The sequence below is a fragment of the Pelodiscus sinensis genome, chromosome 13 (assembly GCF_049634645.1).
Source record: "Pelodiscus sinensis isolate JC-2024 chromosome 13, ASM4963464v1, whole genome shotgun sequence".
Classification (NCBI taxonomy): domain Eukaryota; kingdom Metazoa; phylum Chordata; order Testudines; family Trionychidae; genus Pelodiscus; species Pelodiscus sinensis.
Window position 1 is genome coordinate 14,435,854 of NC_134723.1, and position 22,210 is coordinate 14,458,063.

Consider the following 22,210-nt stretch of genomic DNA (forward strand, 5'->3'; position numbering starts at 1 on the left):
TGCTCAGTCTAGCCAGTGTCTCATTTATTGACTTATTTACAGTAAGGGTCACAACAGAAATGGGTCTCTCATAGGGGCATAAATCTCCCCAACTCTCAGAGGGGAATTTTCATATTAAATCTAGTAATTGCTTTGAACAGAGTGGATGTTAGTCAGATTGCCACTTTTGATCAGTCCAAGCACATTAGCACATTAAAGCTTCTACTTATTAGTGCTCAAGGCTGTGAGGTTTGGTTGGGTCAGGATAATGACACACCAAGTGTGTCATTTAAGAAAATGTTTCCCTCATAGGGTCTCTTGGGTTACAGGAGTAATGCTTTGAATGTTCCACTCCCATATTACTAACATCTAAATCTCTAATCTGGTTAACATATTGTGCTGACAGGGTCAAGATAAACCATCTGGACTATTTCCCTACAAATTCTTCCTTGACTAACAGTGGTTTTATTTTAATTTGCCCCATTTTCTCCTTATATAATAACAGAATGCTGTCTGTGTGGACACATTCTGGCAACCTGACAGATCACTCCATCAACTTTAAAATGCCTCACCATATGTGTATTTCTTTATTTAATATCCCCAACTTTTCTTAAGTAGTTAGTTCAAATGGACTAATCTGATCATGGAACATAAAGTGATAAAGTTATCTGCTTCAGCTTTCCACCATTATCAATGTATCCTTTGAAACCAATAAAGAATGATTTGATCACCAGAACAGTTAAAAACAACAAATGGTCTGGTAGCCAGGAGCGGCCCGAGGCCGACTGCAGCAGCTGGCGCCCCAGACAGGGCGGCACAATTGGCGTCCCTGCCTGCATGGCTGTACTCAAAGTACTTCTGAATGCTTCCCCTCCCCATTTCACTCTTCTTCAACATCAGGTTGTGACTGCCCTACCCCCACCCTCTGAGAATTTGCTTATGAAAATTAATATGCATACTTCAAAGATGCTTTAGACACAATACCTCATGTAACCTATCAATTTTAATGTTACAATATGGTGAATCTGTATGTCCTACTTTTGTGTATCTATCATTCTTGTATGTGAAGTTAGAAATACGAAGTGTGAATCTATTTATAGTTCTAAATGTCTTAATTAGGGCCATTACTGGTGCCCCAGAAACAATTACTCAGTGATCAAATAGATGTTCTGTGAAGCCTTATTTTTCTTCTTAACCCAAAGAAAGGTGAGTCCTAGAAAGACATGTGACCGTGCCACATGGTATTAGAATCCATCTCAGATCTGATAATTTTCCATGGAGATGGAAGATGAAAAAAACAGGATTCCCACCCGGGGTAAAAGTTTATTTAAGCAATGGGAAGCAATCAGGGTATGTCTACACTACAGCACTAATTCGAACTAACTTAATTCGAATTAGTTAATTCGAACTAAGCTAATTCGAATTAGTGCATCTAGACCTAAAAACTAGTTCGAATTAGCATTTTGCCAATTCAAAATAGCACGCCCACATTGAGTGGACCCTGAACCAAAGTTAAGGCTGGCCGGAACCAGTGGCGGCAGGGTATCAGGTTAGGACTTAGAGTGCGGAGCTGCTGCCTCAGGCTAGCCCAGGGCTGTGCTTAAAGAGACCCAACCTCCACCCCAGACAGACAGTTCTCAGGGTTCCCCGCTTGCTTGTCTACCTCGTTGAGGGACAGCAAAGCAGGCCTGTCTTGGAGTGCCCTGAGTGCCCACACTCGGCACATCACAGCACTCGGCCATCAGCCCGGCTGCACTTGCCGCAGGCTGCCATCCGGGGGAGGGTCAATCGGGGGGCTGTCAGCATCCAGGAGGCCCTGCAGGAGAGCTTCCACACTGAGGAGCTCGCAGAGCCACCCCAGTCCTCCCCATCGGGGGCTCGTACCCCATTCCTCCTTCACCTCCTTCCACTTACCCCTCCCTAGCCCTCCTTCCTGATGTAAAAAATAAAGGACACGTGTGTTCAAAAATAGAAACTCTCTTTATTTAACAAAACTGCAGGGGGTGGGAAGAATGAACCTCTGGGGAGACTGGGAAAAGGAGGTGGGAGAGGGGAAGAGAGAGGGTGGGAGAGGGGAGGTGGAAACCTGGGAGGAGGGAACTGGAAGGGGGAAGCCAGGGGAAGAAGGAGGAGGGGAAGTGTAAAACTATGGTACGCCATATCTTCAGTACTGTGTACAGATGTGGATTCCTCACCTCAAAAAAGATATTTTGGCCTTGGAAAGGGTTCAGAAAAGGGCAACTACAAATTAGGGATTTGGAACAGGTCCCATATGAAGAGAGGCTAAAGAGACTGGGACTTCTCAGCTTAGAAAAGAGGAGACTGAGGGGGGATATGATAGAGGTCTATAAAAGCATGAGTGGTGTGGAGAGGGTGAATAAAGAAAAGTTCTTCATTAGTTCCCATAATAGAAGGACTAGAGGACACCAAATGAAATGAATGGACAGCAGGTTTAAAACTAATATGCGAAAGTTCTTCTTCACACAGCACATAGTCAACCTGTGGAACTCCTTGCCACAGGAGGCTGTGAAGGCTAGAACTATAACAGAGTTTATAGAGAAGTTAGATAAATACATGGAGGTTGGGTCCATGAAGTGCTATTAGCCAGAGGGTAGGAACGGTGTCCCTGGGCTCTGTTTGTGGAAGGCTGGAGATGGATGGCATGAGACAAATCGCTTGGTCACTGTCTTCGGTCCATCCCTTCCGGGGTACCTGGTGCTGGCTGCTGTTGGCAGACAGGCTACTGAGCTAGATGGACCTTTGGTCTGACCCAGTACGGCCGTTCTTATGTTCTAAGCTCAGGGTCGGGGGTCTCACTGGACCAACTTGATTTTCATGCAAACCTGCTCCTGGTTTGTGGCCTTTGGTGGCCAGGCTGGCAGCTGTCCTGCCCTAGACGGTCGCATTCCTGTGCATAGTGCGGAGGTCGTGGACATTGGAGGCCTCCCCCCAAACCTCCATGAGGTCCACGATCTCCGCACTAGACCAGGCGGGCGTCCGCCTCTTGCGGCCCCAGGCAGGCTCCTGGGAGCCACCAGCCTGGTCCTGGGAAGAGGCAGAGGGCTGGGTGGCAGCGGGTGGCTGGCTCATGCCGTGCCAGGTGCAGGGTCTGCTGGCTGGGTGCTGGCAGGCTTGCAACTGGCACAAGCACTGTAGCCAGACCGTGCCCCTTTTAGGGCTTCGGGGGCCGGGAGGGGGGAAGAAACGTTTCCCTGGTTTGGCCCAGAGTGGCCACCAAGGCAAGCTGGGAAGGGCTAGCCTCCAACTAGTTCAAATTAAGTGGCTACACAGCCCTAATTTGAACTACTTAATTCGAACTAGGTGTTAGTCCTTGTAGAATGAGGTTTACCTAGTTCGAATTAAGTGCTCCGCTAGTTCGAATTAAGTTCGAATTAGCGGTTTGCATGTATAGATGCTATGAAAGTTAATTCGAACTAACGGCTGTTAGTTTAAATTACATTTGTAGTGTAGACATACCCTCAGTCCTTTGTCTTCAGGTGGCTTTTGAAACTTCCTACCACATCCAAAGAGAAAACAAAGAATTCTGAAAATACTGTTGGCCCAAGTTAGTAGAAGATCAACTCTGATTTTACCTGAAGTAAGAACAGCTGTTTAGGGAAAGAATTTACATGTAGCAAGTTTCTTAATGGATTAGGACTAAGCATTTTGTTATTCATTTTAATGTAGTAATTTATTTAATCTGTTTTCACTTATAACCACTTACATCCTTCTTCTGGTACTTAATAAAAACTTTTTTGTTTATTATCATGCTCAGTGTGAATAATTGTTATCTGGGAGGAGGAACCACTGTGCATCCTTTTCTTTCATTAGTAAAGCTTATGAGCTTTCTCTGCTTATGAGCTTCCTTGCCAGAGGAGGCTGTGAAGGCTAGGACTATAATAGAGTTTAAAGAGAAGCTAGATAATTTAATGGAGGTTAGATCCATAAAAAGCTATTAGCCAGGGGATAAAATGGTGTCCTTGGTCTCTGTTTGTCAGAGGCTGGAGAGAGAGGGCAGGAGACAAATCGCTTGATCATTGTCTTCGGTCCACCCTCTCTGGGGCACCTGGTGCTGACCACTGTCGGCAGACAGGATACTGGGCTAGATGGACCTTTGTTCTGACCCAGTATGGCCAATTTTATGTTCTTATGTACAACTTTTACTCAGAGTAAGACAGATTTGTTTGGGGTTTTGGTCCCTTTTGGAGGTGGGATTCCTAGGTACTACTGAGCTGTTATACCTGAGCCTTCTTGGAGTTAAATGTGTTCAGTGTCTGTGTTGCTGGGGAGGAGGGGCACAGTAACCCCAAATGTGTGCCTCATCTGAGGAGGTATGTCTACACTAGTTCGTTAAATCGAGCTAGATAGACAAATCAGGGAACCAGGGTTGCAAATGAAGCCCGGGATTTAAATATCCTGGGCTTTATTTGCATGTTCCTGTCCGGTCGCCATTTTTAAATCCGCCTTAGTCCGAACGAACTGCCCGTGGCTACCTGCGGCAGTTTAAAGTTAATCCAAACTAAGGACAGTTTGTTCGGACTAAGGGGGATTTAAAAATGGCGTCCAGATGGGATCATGCAAATGAAGCCCAGGATATTTAAAGCCCGGGCTTCATTTGCAACCCTGGTTCCCTGATTTGCCTACCTAGCTCGAATTAACGAGCTAGTGTAGACATACCCTCGAGACCAGAGGATCTGGCTCAGCAGGACAGGATGGTGAGGTGTTCCAGTGTGTAGGAAGGTGGGTGTCAGTGGCATGATCAGCACACAAGGGGACTTTTATGATTGCACTCTGTCACACAGGTGTAAAGAGAAAAAAATATCTGAATATCTACTTCATTATGTCAGCCTAACTCTACTGAAATCAGAGTTACACCAAAGTAAAACTGATGTAGGAGAAAGGAGAATCAGCCCAGGTATACTTTTTCTTCATTACTTATTCTCATTTTATATCTCCCAAATCTTCCAAAGTTTCCTTTGCCTGAATCTGGCCTTAACTGTTTGGCTGCAGTCTCTATTGCCTGAAGCTGTTCTTCCCCCTACATAAAGTCCATTATAATCCGCAAAATTAAGTCATGGATTTAATTTCAGTGTCAGCAGTCATTCCATTCATTGTGGATTCACTGTTAGTAAGGAAGCAGATAAGGACCATTAGTTAGCAATTAGGCTATGTCTAGACTACATTCTATTTTCCAAAGAGGATCTTTCGAAAGTGGAAAGTATTATGGACACATTTTTTTTTCCAAAAAAACACTTTTTTTGAAAAAAACGCTCTTCCTTAAAAAATAAGGTTTACGCATTTTTTCGGGGAAAAACAACTCATCCAGACTACTTTCACTTTCTCATGGAATTTGCATATCCTCTTTCAAAAAAAACATAGTTTAGACATGCCCTTAGAGGGTAAGAGTACTAACACCAGAATCTACACAGTCCTTCAGTACCACATAGAAATGGGAGACAAGCAAAAATATGTTCCACGATATACCCGTTCTCATCTTCTGGTTGACTACACTTTCATTTTTTAATTCTTCCAAAGTCCCATGTGCGAGCCCCATTTTCACATTACTCACTCGTCTTCTAATGATCGTATCGCTGAGTATTATAAACGAAATTTATCAGAAGCCTTTTTCTCTTAAAAGTTGTGTAACAGTGCTAGCCAGCTTTGAAGGTCAACTTTCTTGCTCAAACTGCTGAAATGGACATGAGATGTAAATGCCAGAAAGCAACATGTATGGCATGACTCAGGAATAGGGTGACCATCTGTCCCATTTTTACCAAGACAGTCCCTTATTTATGCCCTTCTCCCGGCATCCCAACTTTTTAAAAAAACCAGCACATTATCCCATATTTCCCCTTCGGGAAATGCAGTATGTGTACAGGAGGAGGCTCTAGTAGTTGAAGCCCAGATACCTGTGGCTCCCCACCCCTTGCTACCCTGCATGCTGCGGGGCTGAACTTCATCCCCACAGTGGTGAAGGGAGGGTGGGGAGCCACCAGCACTTGGAGCTTCAGCCACTGGAGCACTGAGTGCCGGCGATTCCTCTTCACCCCACCGTGGGGCTAAAGCCCTGAGCACCAGCAGGCCCCATACTTAGGGCTATAGCCCTGATCACTGGCAAGTCCCCCCTTGGGACTTAAACCCCAAGCACCAGCAGATGTCGTCCCCCCCCATATGTCCCATATTCAGCAGGGAGAAATATGGGTCACTCTACTCAGAAATCATAGATTTTCCTTCCGTTTTATGCTCCAGTTTATTCAGAGCCACAATCTATGCCAATATCAAACACAACAGGCAAGACATATTCCATTTATTCCATGTATATTCACTCAACCTATGACCATAGTTATCCCATGAAGCAATCACAGAGGAGCACCTAGAGGAGTTAGGCATCCAAATATCATTGAACTTCAGTGAGAACTGGACACCTAACTCTCGCAGCTTTCTTTGAAAATCCCACCCAACTGTTTAGCTTCTATGTTTCTGGACTAAAATGTGTATGAAAATTAATAGATTAGCATAAGCAAACTCACTTGTGTGACTACATAATCTAGATCAAAAATCTTATGCAAAGGTTTTGACATTTTTATTATACTGCTATCATGAAGCTCATGTAATAATGTCACAAGGGCAGCTTACTTAATCAAATTCATGTTCCAGTCTAATATCACTTCCTCTTTGTACAGATCACATAAATGGCTTTTGCTATAGCTGTGGGCTCCTACTCCTTCAGGGAGTAAATTTTTAAGGCAATTTTCAGGGGCTTTTCTACTACTAAAAAAAACAAACAATGGGAAAAGAAATTGCAAGATGTGCCTACCACAGACTCAAGATTGGTCTACGCTTGAAAGTTGTATAGGTATAGCTACATCAGTTAGTGATATGAAACCCCCCCCCCCCCCAACTATATTCTGATTGACATAGCTATGCCAGCACAAACCCCAGCAGACATAACTGTGGTGCCAGATGAGTGATTTTATTAACACGATTAACATAATTCAAGAACGTGGTGCTCCTAAATCCACAGTAATACTCCTTCTGTTGATGTAGGCTGTGTCTACTGTATGGGGCTATGCATAGTCCCCAAAGTACAGATGTACCCTAAATCCAGCAGTACAGATGAAGAAGCATCTAAAGGAGGGACTGCTTAACAGTGAGGACAGCATCAGAGGGTTTTCTACTGCTTTGAATGATCATTTTCTCCCCTGTACCAACTGGCCGTTTTCTGCAAACATCACCTTTATCCTCATCTCAGTCTCACACCACCTTCAGACCTCTCTTTCACACCACTTCAATGTTCCCTGTCTTTCTATTTATCCAACCCCCAGTTAAACATTATACGAAAATACTAACAAAAAAATCACGGTGTAGTTCTTCAGGAGGGCGGTCAGGATTTACTGCCAAGGTGTTCTCACAGGTCTCTGGCTCCATTGATTATGATAACCAGAAGGCTGCTTGCGTGTGTGGTCAGTGATGTGGCTGCTTGCGTGTGTGGCCTTGTCGACTTGTGCACTTAGTTTCTACAGCAGACCCCAAGAGAGCCCCCAAAGACCACAAACCAGATAAGGATCGAAGGTGCCAGGCCAGGTTTATTGTAAAGCAAAGTACAGTAATAGTTGTCAGTAGACTCTACTGAACCACTATGCATATGCACTTGCCACAATGGAATGACTCAATGCCCCCTAGGTCATTCAAAGACTGTCCCCCAGAGACACCACCTTATATACAAGTACAACAAATCACACCTCACTGCTGACATATCAGCTTGCCTCTGTCTGACGTTGTCAGGTTACCACCCACTGATGCTACTTAGATACCACCCATCACTCTGTACCTCGTGGTTTGATTAGATCATCTCTATCCATCATAATGTCATTTTAGAACCTGAGTCTGTATCTGTGAGGAGTGGGTACCAAGGTCTTTTTTAATGAGCTAGTGATATCAGTTGCTTTCCACTTATGACCAGTACCAATTATTGTTTTGCACCTGGGCCTATTACTAATTAGTGATTTGCACACTCAGTTCTGTTTATGCCAGGTTCTGTGAGCTGGGGCCTGCCTCTTGCTCACAGCTTAGCTTTGCTTTATGTTAGCCATGTTTTGTCCATTGTTAGCTAAGTCTCAGGCCTCAAACTAGGCCTGTGCTTGCACTGGCTTATGTTTTAGACTTTTATCTTACTACACGTGGAACTGATTTACATTTATCAGCTATTAATTTGATCACTCATTTGTGCAATCACACTGTTGCCCCACTTGTTCGTTATATTATATCCCTTTCTTCTACCCTGTGTCTTGTGTATGAGACTGTATGCTCTTCAGGGCAGGGAGCATCTGTTACTCAGTGTGTGTACAATGTTTACTAAAAAGCAGCACTGCCATAATATAAATAATAAATAATCAACAAATCTAGACGGTCAGCTAGTAAAACATTGCATGTTGTAAAAGTCCACAGACTAAATCCAAAATAAAGAGTTCAGTGGTTACAAGTCTAAAAATGGAAGTTCTTATTATTAGTAAGTGGCTAAAGTCTCAACACTGAGAACTGAGGATTTGTAGGAAACAGATTGCTAATGTTCCATACCGGCTATTTTATGCATTTCAGACATTTGTTTCCCTATTTTATTGTGTTCTGTTCTATCCAGACATACAACTTAAAATTAAGTATCACTCAGTAAAGTGACTCTATAAAAATGGCACCTTCTTACTACTTCCTTTATTTATTCAGGTCCCATCTACTGACTTCAATGACAAAAGTGAATTTATTCTGCTTTTGCTCATACTGAGAAACAAATGCGTCCAAGAGTGTGTGAGCTAGATTTTATTGCTCCATTTGTACCAACAAGAGAATTGTTTATTAAGTTCCAGCTACAGGATCAATTAGTGACACCTGTTTAAGCCCACTGGGCAGTTCAAAAGGTGTAACAGATCTGAATGTGAACATTCATTATTGGGTATGATGCAGCAGAAGGAAAGAAGCCAGCTTGATTCCCAAGAGCCAAGTTGAATTTGCAAGGCCAATCTTAAGAAACCCTCCTTTTAGCTTGCTACCTGAGTAGGTTTATCACAAAAAATAGAGAAAAGTTAATAATATCAATACACATTAATTCATTTTTTCAAAGAATTATTGATTTATAAGAGACATTCCCAAATGGGTATGCAAAATGAATATGGATGCTTACGAGCATAAACAAAGCTTATTTTACTTTCATGCAACTTGCAAATACACGATTAGTACGCATCTGGATTGTAAAAGATTTGTACAGTTTATAGTAATGTAAAGTATAGCAAAGAATATCAGACACATAATGATGATTACAAGTAATCAATAGCTGATGGGGGTATAACTATTTAATGAGTGTGTGTGTATATATATATATATATATATATATATGAGAGACACTGTCATAGCAAGGAATTCTTCCAAATAGACAGTTGCCAGTGTAACGCCTGGTGGTAGTTAGAACCTGGGACCTCTGGAGCTTAGTGTAAGCTCTCAGCTAAGGCTATAGAGCTCTCTTGTTCTTATCTCTTGCTGTAAATGGTCTAAGTGTCACTAAATTGGACAGTGAACCACACTAGGACTATGAAACACTGCAGGCTTCTAGCGCAAGAATGTTCATTCTTGCACAAAAACTTGCAGAGCATCCACACAAATAGCCCGTTCTTGTGCAAGAAAGTTTACAGTAGATTGTCAGAAGAGAGGGCTTTTTGTGCGAGAGTTATTCCTCTCCCCACAAGGAATAAGCCTTTTTGCGCAATAGATCTTGCGCAAAAAGGCTCATGTGGACAGGAACAGGGGTTTCTTGCGCAAGAAACCCCTATGGTTGAAATGGCCATGAGAGCTTTCTTGCACAAGAGAGAGTCCACACTGCCATGAACGCTCTTGCGCAAAAGCATATCTCTTGCGCAAAAGTACATGGCAGTGTGGACGCACTCTTGCGAAGGAACTTTTGCGCAAGAACTCTTGAGCAAAAAGTTCTTGTGCAAGAAGCCTGCAGTGTAGACATAGACTAGATGTGTGGGCTACACTAGCTCACAGTTTAAAGCTGTGTGTGTAAAACTAAAATTACTGTGAACATAATTCATTGGTCTTATCTATAGAGAGAATTCCTTGCTGTCACTATCACAAAGAAATTGAATTTAAAAAAAATCACACAAAAAGTAAAAGGAGTGTATGCAAAATTGTGCACAGCATATGTTTTAAATAAACAAGAAAACAGTTACATTTTAAAGAATCTTTCAAATTTTAAACAATAGCCAGATGGATATGAGAAAAGACAAGCTGTTTTTTTCAATTCAGAAAGATTACTGCAGGTTTTAGTTATGTTTCATCTCATTAATGTTTGTGTTCATGATGAGGTTTTCAAGGACCCCTCAGAACACATAACCAAATTAATTTACTGAACTGAAGCTCAAAATATTTCTGGAGGCAGAAAACTATAGTCTGGTCTGCCATTACAAGAGTAAACAATACACTAAACGTTATACTATATTATTTGGTAAGCTTTGTTTTATTTAAAAAAAAAGACTGTAAACTTTTTTTATATGAGCAAGTAAATTGATATTAGTTGGAAAGCTTTTTCACAACTTTATTATTTGGAAAACATTTTTCTATGGGCCCTGAACTTCTCCATCAAGTACATAATTTTAAATCCCATTAACATTCATGAATAGTACATTATACAAGTGCTGTTGAAGAGGAGAATATAACCTTTAGTATTAACATTCTCTGGAACAATTGCATATTGTTTGTCTTATATTATTTATGGTTTAAGATCACAATAGCAAGTGTCAAAGAGCATCTATTTGTCTTTCTATGTTCTTTAAAGAGACTATTTTTTTCTTTGATGTGTAGTGCAAGGGATTTACACGATTAATACACATTAGCATCAGTGGGAATTGTATGTATAAATCCCTTACACTTTGAGACGAGATTAGTCTTTAAAAGCTTCCAACTCATTATTTCAGCAAAGAAATGACTGAAGACAGTGGTTCAACACAAATAATGAAAGACACTTCTACAGTATATATATAGGTACTCTAATATCACAGAGATGAATGCAGTACACACGGATTAGACAGATGTTAGACATATTTAATGAGCCATATTCTTTAATGGCTATAAAAAAGATAACTATTTACATGATACGAAGAATTAATATAAATGTTTCCTAAAATACTGATATCAGTTAGAGATAGGATTACAACAAATACTTGTGATGTCTGAATTACGGTTTTGGTTTCTTCCATTAAAAAGTTAAAGACTGAAAGACATCTGGGTGTGGATTTCCATAGGGAAATCATTATGTAGTAACATAATCCACAACACAGTAGAACACACAAAATTCTACTTATTACCATAAATAAGCTTCTAAAAAGGGACAAGCTGAAGAGAAAAAAGTAACAAAACTGCAGCAACTCTCTACTGCATGTGACAAACTGGATTAATTCATATTCACAGATTCATGTCAAGCTTCACCTCAAAACAAGAGGTTGGTTTTCAAAGGGACACAGCTGTTTGCAGTCACTTCCCAAGGAAACATGCCTTCCATAAATACAACTTCATAGCCCAACCAAAAAAAAAAGCTACTTTGAGCATAGTGGTCTGAATAAAAAAGGTAATCTACTGTGATGAAATATCAGATTTATTTTCCTAATATGAGTAGGGTTGCCAGATAGACCCCGCCAAAAACCAGACACACTTAGTCATGGGGGAGGGGGGGAACCAGCCAGGAGGGCAGGGCAGGGTGGGAAGCAGAGCTGGCGGGGGAGGTCCAGGGGCCCTGAGGCTAGACAGGAGGAGGGGAGGCAGGAAGCAGAGCTGGTGGGGGGAGGGGTTGTCCAGGGGCCGCAGGGCTAGCCAGGAGAAAGGGGGGGATGGAGGAGAAGGGGTGGGAAGCAGAGCTGGAGGAGGTCGGGGATGCAAGGCTGGATGGGAGGAAGAGTGGGGCAGAGGCTGAGGGGCTGGATGGGAAGAGAGAGGGGCCCAGAGGAAGGGGGGCGGGAAGCGGAGCTGGCAGGGGAGGGGAGTTGCAGCCACTGGCCATAGCCGGAGTCCTTCAGGCCACGCCTCCAGCAGGCACTCCCTTTAGTTGCGAGCAGAAGCCGGGTGGGAGCAGGGGAGGGGCTGGGAGCCACTCCCCCCCGCCCAGCTTCTGCATGCAGCCAGAAGCTTCCAGCTGGGAGGCGGGGCCACGATCGGCGCTGGGAGTCTCTGGTCGCGTGCAAAAGCCAGGCGGGGGCAGTGGTTTTGCTTACGACAACAGGGCTCCCAGGGCCAATCGCGGCCCCGCTTCCCAGTCGCGCCCCTGCCAGGCTTCCGTCCGGTGCCCAGCCGGGAATTGCACATGTCCGGTATTTTCTGAATTTTTCTACCAGACAGATGGTGCAAATACCAGACTGTCTGGTAGAAAACCGGACACCTGGCAACCCTAATTATGAGAGTGTTTCATCTCATCACTTCCCTCAACTCACTAAATTGCATATCATGGGAACTGGTGGTGGAGGAACAATATGATAGGTATACTTTAAAAATCTTGGCCTTGAGTCTCCATTGCCTCATACTTAGCAGTGTAAAGTACTAAGTGGGTGTAAAATGTTTGTAAATCAGAATAAAAGTATTTTATACCCACTTACTAGTCACTAAGCCCTACATGCAAAAATGAAGAGAACTGGACTGCAAATCCCTTTTACGATTTTTGCTACTTTCTCTCAGAGAAAGTCACTGTATCCTGGAAATAGGGAAAGATAGGTGGAGGAGGAGGAGTTGGGTTTGGAGAAAAAGAGGAGAGGTGTTCCCTTCATCCACCAGTCAACATTTTTGTTAGGAGTTAGTAAAGTCAATTATCTTCCTCTTTCTATAGGAAATTGTTGGTTAGAAATCATTATTTTTTGCTTTAAAAATAGATTTTAAACCATTCAATGCATATCTTCTCACACCAAAACCCTGCATATTTTCTTGAATTTTTTTATTTAAAATTTTTCATACAGAGGACTTCTAACACCCCTGCTGCTTTTCTACTAAATGTGACATAATGCAACATTCCTACAAAGAGGAGAACTAAATGGAATTCCATTTCCAAGGCTTTAATAATGTCCCTCACTTCAACACAGTAGTTGCTGTCAATGTATGAAATATTATTTGGCCTTGCCTGTGATTGTACAAAGAGGATATGTGACTAGCTCCTAATTGATAATCATGTACCAGATCTCCTTAATAAATACAAGATTCTCCCATGGGGAACATGGCCAGAACTGGTCCTCTGTACAACATAAAAAAGGAGCAGGGCCAAGGAGGACTCAGCAAGGGTGAAGAAGTTTCTCCACTGTTCCTACAAAAGTTGGTATGGAGAATAGCTATGGGAGCAGGTTGGAGGCAAACCAAGGAAGGAGTTCCTGGGTTTATGTTATGTGCAACCAGTGGTCCTACCATCCCATAGATGGGACTGCAGCTGCTTCTGCATCCCACCGGGCAAGGCAGCACTCACAAGAAAGCACACTGCAACCCCAATGGACTCCTTTGGCCTGGATTTTGCCTCCCTAAACTACCTGCAATTCCCTTCTCTAGGGGTTAATTACAGTTGAGCTTTATGCAGACAAAATAGATTTCAGTCCAAAGTGGTTTATGCTATAAAAAGTACTGGTGTAAAAGCAGGTCTATTTTGTGTCTTTCTGAATACCATATAAAAGAGTGAATGTGTTTGTGTGAGTGAGTTGATGGAAAGATAAGTGTAGTATGTGTATGAAAAAAATAAAATGGATAGTTAGATTTAATCTTGATTAATGCTTTATGTCAGGAAATAGGAGGAGAACATTTAGGTTGGCATTTTGCAAAGGGTCAAAAAAGTAGCACTATTTTGCTCTTGTTTTATTTAAAAACCATGGAGAATTTCACATAGTTTTTCATTCTAGCAGGAAGAATAATTTTAATCCATTGAAAAGAACTGTGGATCCTAATTCTAATTAGTTAAATTATAGCCTATTCTGCTAGATTTCCTTCAGAGTAGGGATATCTCAAAGAATACAAGGGGGAAATATTTTATTTACACCAGTTTTACAGTAATATAAAAATATACTCTACTGAATTCAGTGGCTACACTTGTAATTTACACTAGTGTGAAAAAAAATTAGTCCCATGATATTCACAAGCAAAAATGGAATTAGTATATTGAATTGAGGATACCGATACACACTACAGCATATCTGACCAACATAGTTTATACAATTTATTGCATACTTGTTCAAATCCTAAAATCCATGAAATCTATGATCAAAATATTTCATATAAAAAACAAAGGATTAAGTTCTCATGAAAGCTTTGAACACTAATCTGATTTTTAATGTAAGCAGTCATTTTCAGTTCAATCATATTTCAGCAGCCATTTAATAAGATAGATTGTCTATTTTAGGAATTAGCAGGACCCAGAGTTCACAGCTGTCTGGATCTAGACTGTGTTTATTAAAGATGGGAATACTTTTTAAACAAACAAATATAAAAATCTCAGAGCAAACATAGCAAATTCATCTTGTTAAGAAAACATAACCATTTCCTTTTCCATTCTATAGAAAACAATCTTATTTGTATGTTGTATGTGATTATCACCTCACAAATCTATGATTGCAGTCTTAAAACTTTTTTCCAACAAAAATTTCAGAACTAATTTTTTACCATAAATTGTGTCGCTGTAAAAGCTTAGTTTGAACAAATGGTTCTGTAATAAAATACAATGCATTGATCACAGCATAGTGAGTTCTGGAAAGGATTCCAAAATTAAAAGAACTTAAAAAATTACCCTTTTTCATCTCTCAAGAGAGTATCCTACAGGTTTGCTTTGAGGTACATCAGAAGCAAATGGTAAACTGGTTTGTAAACAGAAGGGTTTTTCAGCTGCTCTTTTTAATTTTAAGTAATCATGAGAAAGTTTAGATCTAATCACAACCTACATGAGTTCAAACCAAGGTTGGATCTATTTTACACATCCTGCCTATAAAGTGCACAACTCAGAAAAATTGCAGGCTCCAATGATCCCATTCATATTACTGTTTGATTGTCTTTGCTCATGACCCGTTCAAAGTACTTCTCAAATAAGTTATTTTTAATCATATAACTTAGCCTCACCCAACAGCAAGTTACTGGTGAATCACTTCCTTTTCACTTAGCAAAGAAAAGCTAAGAGCCCTAATTTACCAGATGAAAAGCACAGAAAGGCTAACAGCTCTCATTTTTAGATGCCGAGGAAACGGGCTTCCCCTCTCCATTCTCTCTCCTCCCCCCCCATGTAAAGCAGTCTTTGCCTTGCAATCCCCGTCCAGGAGAAAGCCAGATGGTGGCACGCAGACCTTTTAAACATCAGTAGCTGTCACTGGTAAGATACCCCAAAAAAGTAGTTTTCCACTCCCAATTAGGAGCAATTTTTATATAATTTAGACGAATTGAATGGGTACTTTTTAACAATGATGTTCATAAATTTCTGTGAATGTGAGAAAAAAAGATTTATTACAAAATGTGAAGCAAAAGAATGCCCCAACACTCCAAAATTAGGTAAACTGCATTTTTTTTTCAAATGACACAGCTACCTTCAGCATATGTGCAGTGCAAAATATCAGCAACTGACATCCAATTCTATCCAAGAATCAATGACTGTATCATATTCAACTAAAAAAAAATCTACACTTTAAAAAAGAAAACAAAAATGTTGATTTCTCAGCTGCAATTATATTTATTTGAAAAAGGATAGTAAGTCTTTAATTATTAAACCAATTGCATTTAGCAGATGGTCAAAGAAAAGTACTTTTAAAAAAAGTTGCCCAGAGGGTTATATAAACTAACAAGCAAAAACAGCTGGCAGCTGGTGCGTGAAAACAATAATGAGAAAATGAGTTCTACTGTATCTTTGTTTTTATTGTCTGGCTAGAGATGAAGAGGACAAGGGAAGAAGAACTTCAGAAACTGGCTGAATGGATTACGTGTATCTAATTAGAAAAAGACAAACATCTGAAGTTTGCCTGTAACAGGAGAAACTGTGTGTGCATGTGTCTTTGGGATGCTAAGGAAGAAGGGTAGAGAGTGACAGGGTTTACAGTTAACGTACGTCTTGTTTTTTGCATTGGTTGATGTATTGCTTACTTTACAAGCTGTGGAAAATTCAAACTGCATTTAATCAGAGCAAACATTCCCCAAAATAAGCAAAACTAAAAAAAAAAAAAAAAAAAATTAAAGTATTAATGATTTTTCTCTAAAACAATTTAAGTAAATTAAGAAGCTTATTAGTAAGCGGACTAATTTATCAGGTGAAAACTTTTCCATATTTAATTACAGAATCTAGCTGTTCGTCTCAGGACACAAATGACTATTGTTTCAATATCCAACCCAAGTGTCATCAGATCCCAGCTTCTGATTATTTATGATCCAAACTGCATCCCAGTTCTCTGAATTTTGTATCCAGACAACAATTTATAACTCAGGCCCTTTTCAGGTCTCAATCTAAAAGTAGAAATATTAAATTGATATTTTTATCTGGTATAATAGTATGTGAAAATCTCAGCCAAAGTTTAACAGATGCTGATCCCTTAACTTCCTCAGGGTATGTCTACACTACCCCCCTAGTTCGAACTACGGGGGTAATGTAGGCATACCGAACTTGCTAATGAAGCCCGGGATTTGAATTTCCCGGGCTTCATTAGCATAAAGCCGGCTCCGCCATTTTTAAAAGCCGGCTTGTTCGAACCCCGTGCCGCGAGGCTACACGCGGCACGGGCTAGATAGTTCGAACTATGTAGCCATTCCGATCTATCTGTACACCTCGTTCCACAGTGGCAGCAGCTGAACTGAGCAAAAGAGGTAAAAAAGGCTTAAAAAAACTAAAATATTACAGTATACTGTATACAGAATGTACAATAAAAAGGGTTAAGATCACTTTATATACAGGATATAATGTATACAGTATGTATATATATATATAACCATCTTATAGTACCTCCTGATAGTCCAGCATATTTGATAATCCGGCACAATCTAGGTCCCATAGGTTCCGGATTATTGGAAGTCTACTGTAGTTCTTTACCTGCTCTTTTTCCACTGAGGGCTGCCTACCTCCTCCCTATACTGTGCTGCCTAGTGCATCAATCTGGGAGCTGAGTTTGTCTATGTAAACAGATGCAGAAAAAGCTTTGGGTACTTTAGCTTTTACTTCTTGTTACCCTTCACAAACCTTGCTAGCTGCAATTCCAATTGCACTTTGGCCTTCCTGATTATACCCCTTCATGCCCGAGTAATAGGTGTATACTCTTCTGTCCAAGTTTCCACTTCTTGTAAGCTTCCTTTTTGTGTTTAAGCTTGCCCAGGATTTCACTGCTAAGCCAAACTGGTCGCCTACCACATTTGCTTTTCTTAATGCACATTGGGATGGTTTGTTCCTGAACCTTCTATAAGGCTTCTTTAAAATACTGCCAATTCTCCTAGCTTCCTACCCCCTTCATGTTAGCATCTCAGGAGATCCTGCCCAACAGTCCTCTGAGGAAGTCAAAGTCTTTTCTGAAGTCCAGGGTCTGTATTTTGCTGCTCCCCTTTCTTACTTTGGTCAGGATCCTGAAATCGACCATCTCAAGATCACAGCTTCCCAGGTGGCCACCCACATATATTTACCCTATTAATCACTCCCTATTTGTGAGCAGCAAGTCAAGCTGTGCATGACCCCTGATTGATTCCTTCAGCACTTGTACCAGGAAGTTGTCCCCAACATTCTCCAAAAACTTACTGTTGTATTGGTCTCCTAATAGATGTCAGGGTAATTAAAGTCCCCCATGAGAACCAGGGCCTGTAATCTGGAAGCTTCTGTTAGTTGTCTGAAGAAAGCCTCATCTACCTCATCCACCCAATCTGGTGGTCTATGGTAGACACTGGCCATGACATCAAAGACTCTCAACAGGCTTTCCTCCCACTTTGTACTGGAGCTCAGAGAAATCATACCATTGAGGCATCTATCAGCCATGAATTTACCTAGTTCTCTTTTTAACCCTATTAAAGTCCTAGCCATCACAACATACTCTGGCAAGGAGTTCCACAGGTGTACTGTGCATTGTGTGAAGAAATACGTCCCTTTATTTGTTTTAAACGTGCTATGTATTAATTTCATTTGGTGACCCCTAGTTATTTTCTCAAAGGAGTTGCCGTGTTAGTCAATAACAGAAAAAACTTTAAAAAAGAATGGTAATGCTTCACCTTAGAACCTAACAAAACATATAGATGGTATCGTAAGCTTTTGTGGGCACAACCCACTTTTTCAGATGAATGGAGCAAGGGATCCAGAGGTACAGATAAATATGAGAAAAAGAAGGGAGATAGGGAGGGAAGGAGAAGAAGAAAAATCAATTAGTGTGTCTGTGCTAAATGAAGCTAATGGAATGGCCAATACTTAGATTTGTATGTCATTAGTGTGTTGAATATAGTGGCCCATCTAGTTCATATCTTTGTTCAAACCTCAATTAAATGTCAAATTTTCAAATGAAGGCAACTTCTGCAGTTTCTCTCTCCAGCTGGTTTTTTAAATTGCTTTGTAAGAGTATAATCACTTTTATATCCATTAATAAGTGCCCAAGCAAGTTAAAATGTTCCCCAACAGGTTTGTGTGTGTTACCGTTTCAAATATCTGATCTGTGTCGATTAATCCTTTGTCACAGAGACTGTCCTGTTTGGCCAATATACACAGCAGGCGGGCACTGCTTGCACTTGATGGCATAGATCACATTAGTGGATTTGCAGTTGTATGAGCCTCTGATGTGGTAGGTTATGTGGTTAGGTTATTTGTATCTTGCTCCATTCATCTGAAGAAGTGGGTGGTGCCCACGAAAGTTCATGATACAATCTGTTTTTTTAGTCCTGGTGTTGCAGGACAATTCGTTGTTTTTTAAGTTTTCCCTCGTAATTGTGTTATTGGAAAAAGTAAATAACTTTTCCTTATTCACTTTCTCTATACCAGTCTTGGTTTTAGAGACCTCTATCATATCTCCCCTTTGTCTCCTCTTTTCTAAGATGAAAAATCGCAGTCTTTTTAATCTCTCCTCATATAAGAACATAAGATCGGCCATACTGGGTCAGACCAAAGGTCCATCTAGCCCAGTAACCTGTCTGCCAACAGTGGCCAATGCCTCTGTACCCCAGAGGGAAGGAACACAACAGGTAATCCTCATGTGATCCCTCTCCTGTCATCAGTTTCCAGACAAAAAGATGCTAAGGACACCATTCCTACCCTTCCCGACTAACAGATACTGATGGACTTAACCTCAATGAATTTATCTAGCTCTTTTTTGAACCATGTTAAAATTCTAGTCTTCACAACATGCTCTGGCAAGGACTTCCACAGGTTGACTGTGCGCTGAATGAAAAAAAGGCTTCCTTTTCTTTGTTTTAAACCTGCTGCCTATTAATTTCATTTGATGACCCCTCATTCTTATATTATGGGAATAAGTAAATAACTTTTCCTTATTCAGTTTTTCCACATCAGTCATGATTTTATAGACGTCTATCATATGCCCTCTCAGGGTATGTCTACACTAGCTCCCTAGTTTGAACTAGGGAGGCTAATGAGGGTGACCGAAATTGCTAATGAAGTATCTTGCGCTTGATTAGCATAATCCTGGCCAGTCGCCATTTTTGGAAACTGACTAGTCCGAAGTAACTGGCCGCATCTATATGCGGCAGAGAAGCGGGATTCCAAGATAAACCCCTTAGTTCAAATTAACTGTTAAACCTCATTCCACGAGGTTTCCAAAATGGCAACCAGCAGGGATTATGCTAATCAAGCACGGGATATTTAAATCCCACGCTTCATTAGCAATTTCGGTCGCCCTCATTAGCCTCCCTAGTTCAAACTAGGGGGCTAGTGTAGACGTACTCTTAGTCTCCTCTTTTCTAAGATGAGAAACCCAAGTCTTTTTATTCTGTCTTCATATGGGACCCGTTCCAACCCCCTAGTCATTTTTATTGCCCTTATCTGAACCTTTTCCAATGCCAATATATCTTTTTTGAGATGAGGCCACTATGTCTGCACGCAGTATTCAAGATGTTAGCGTATGATGGTTTCAGATGAAGGCAATAAGATATCCTCTGTCTTATTCTCTATCCCTTTTTAAATGATTCCTAACAGTCTGTTTGCTTTTTTGACTACCACTGCACACTGAGTAGATGTTTTCAGAGAACTATCCACAATGATTCCAAGATCTCTCTCTTGAGTGGTTGTAACTAATTTAGTCCTCATCATTTTGTATGTATAGTTGGGCTTATGTTTTCCAGTATGTATTACTTTGCATTTATCAACATTAAAATTACTTTACCATTTTGTTACCCAATCACCTAGTTTTGTGAGAGTCTGTGTTGGACTTTAATATCTTGAGCAACTAAGTATCATCTGCAAATATTGCCACCTCACTATTTACCCCTTTCTCCAGATCATTTATGAATATGTTGAATAAAATTGGTCCCAGTATGGACCCCTGAAGAACACCACTACCGTAAATTAGCGTATATAACCCGCACACTAGTATTACCCACAGCCGTGTATTACCCATGTTTTTTCCTGATTGAGTAAAAAACGTCTTATATACTCCGCGCACGTGTATAGCCCACAGGAGGTGAACCATGGGTACTGTTAATGAAAGAAAAAGAGGGTAATTAACTCAGGCATCAGGGTCTGAGCCTGTTGCGCAAAAGCATTTGAAGCATTTGAGCTCCCAGATACACAACTGCCACAGCACAGAGTAGATGGCCGCAGTCCGACAGGGCAGACAGGCTGGCTCCTCCGGGGTGAGCTGTCTGCTCCAGGCTGCATGGGAAGGGAAAGTGACTGGGCTTACCCCTCGCACTCTCCAACCATCCCCAGCTGCCTTCCGCCCATGCTTTGCATTCCCCTGGGGTGAGCTGTCTGCCCCAGGCAGCCAGAGCCAGGAGCTGAGCCAGGAGCTGAGCAAAGAAGCTGTGTCCTTAAATAGAGCACTCCCTCTCCCCCTCACAAAGAGCCAGCCACATTCGGACAGACGCAACAGAGGGAAGAAAGGTCGCTGGGTATTGCCACAGCAGGGGAATCTCCTCTCCCTCTCCACAGCTGATTACCTCTTCCCTGAATTCTCATCCCCCTCTGCTCTGTCTGCTTGGTCCCTCCCTGTGACAGCTGCTCAGGCTACAACAGCGATTCTGATTCAGCACCAGAGTAAAAAAAAACCTTGTATTACAGGAGGACGAGTATAGCCTGTGGGGAGGGGGGGTTGTAAAACTTTGCATAACCCACAGGTTATCTATGCTAAAACACGGTACAGGCAGTCCCCGGGTTACATGGATCCGACTTACATCGGATCCCTACTTACAAACGGGGTGAGGCAACCCCGCACTAGCTGCTTCCCCCCAGCAGACCAGGGAGATGCGAAGCTAGCGCTCCCCCCCCCCCCCCCCCAGCAGACCAGGGAGATGCAGAGCGGCTTTTCTCAGCAGACACCTCAGCTTGAGAATAAAGGACTGAGGGAAGTGAGGTGTGGGAGAATAAAACTAAGCTCTGGAGAAATGTTTGGCTAGAGTTTCCCCTACAATATGTACCAGTTCCGACTTACATACAAATTCAACTTAAGAACAAACCTACAGTCCCTATCTTGTACGTAACCCGGGGACTGCCTGTAGTTACTTCTCTGCATTCTGAAAGCTGAGCATTTATTAGATAAGAGGAACTTCCCTCTGATCCCATGATAGCTTACTTTACTTAAGAGCCTATGTCACTGCCCTAAATATCACATGAGTTGAGCTGTGAGCAAGCAATGCTGTGAACGAGGCCTGAGCCCTGGTAGAATACATTGTGATCACTGGTGGAGCAATTTGTGCAAGGCTATAGCATTCACAGATACAGGAGCTTATCCAGGAGATGATACAGGCTGACCTTTCATCCTATCAGCAACAGCTACAAATAACTGGATTGAATTTCTAAATTGTCTTGTTCTTTCAACATGAAACACCAATGCCCTACATATTTTCAGGGTGAGGAATCTCTGCTCTCACTTCTTGGAATGCAGTTTAGGATGAAACACTGGTAGGAATATGTCCTGGTTGATGTGGAATTGAAACACCATATTCAGGAGAAACAGGGTGAAGTCCTGAGTGCACCGTGTCCTTAAATAACACAATGTAGGGGGGACTCTGAGGTCTTATAGGAGAGGTAAAGTAAAGAACATGTGGGCTAGTGGTTTAAAAGGAGGAC

The 22,210-nt window shown here is 41.5% G+C and overlaps 1 protein-coding gene across 7 annotated transcripts in view; it reads right to left on the reverse strand.

Annotated features, from left to right (window-relative positions):
* DACH2 (dachshund family transcription factor 2) overlaps positions 1-22,210 on the reverse strand; it is a 673,528-nt gene that overhangs the window by 469,087 nt on the left and 182,231 nt on the right. The gene's annotated exons all lie outside the window — the stretch shown is intronic.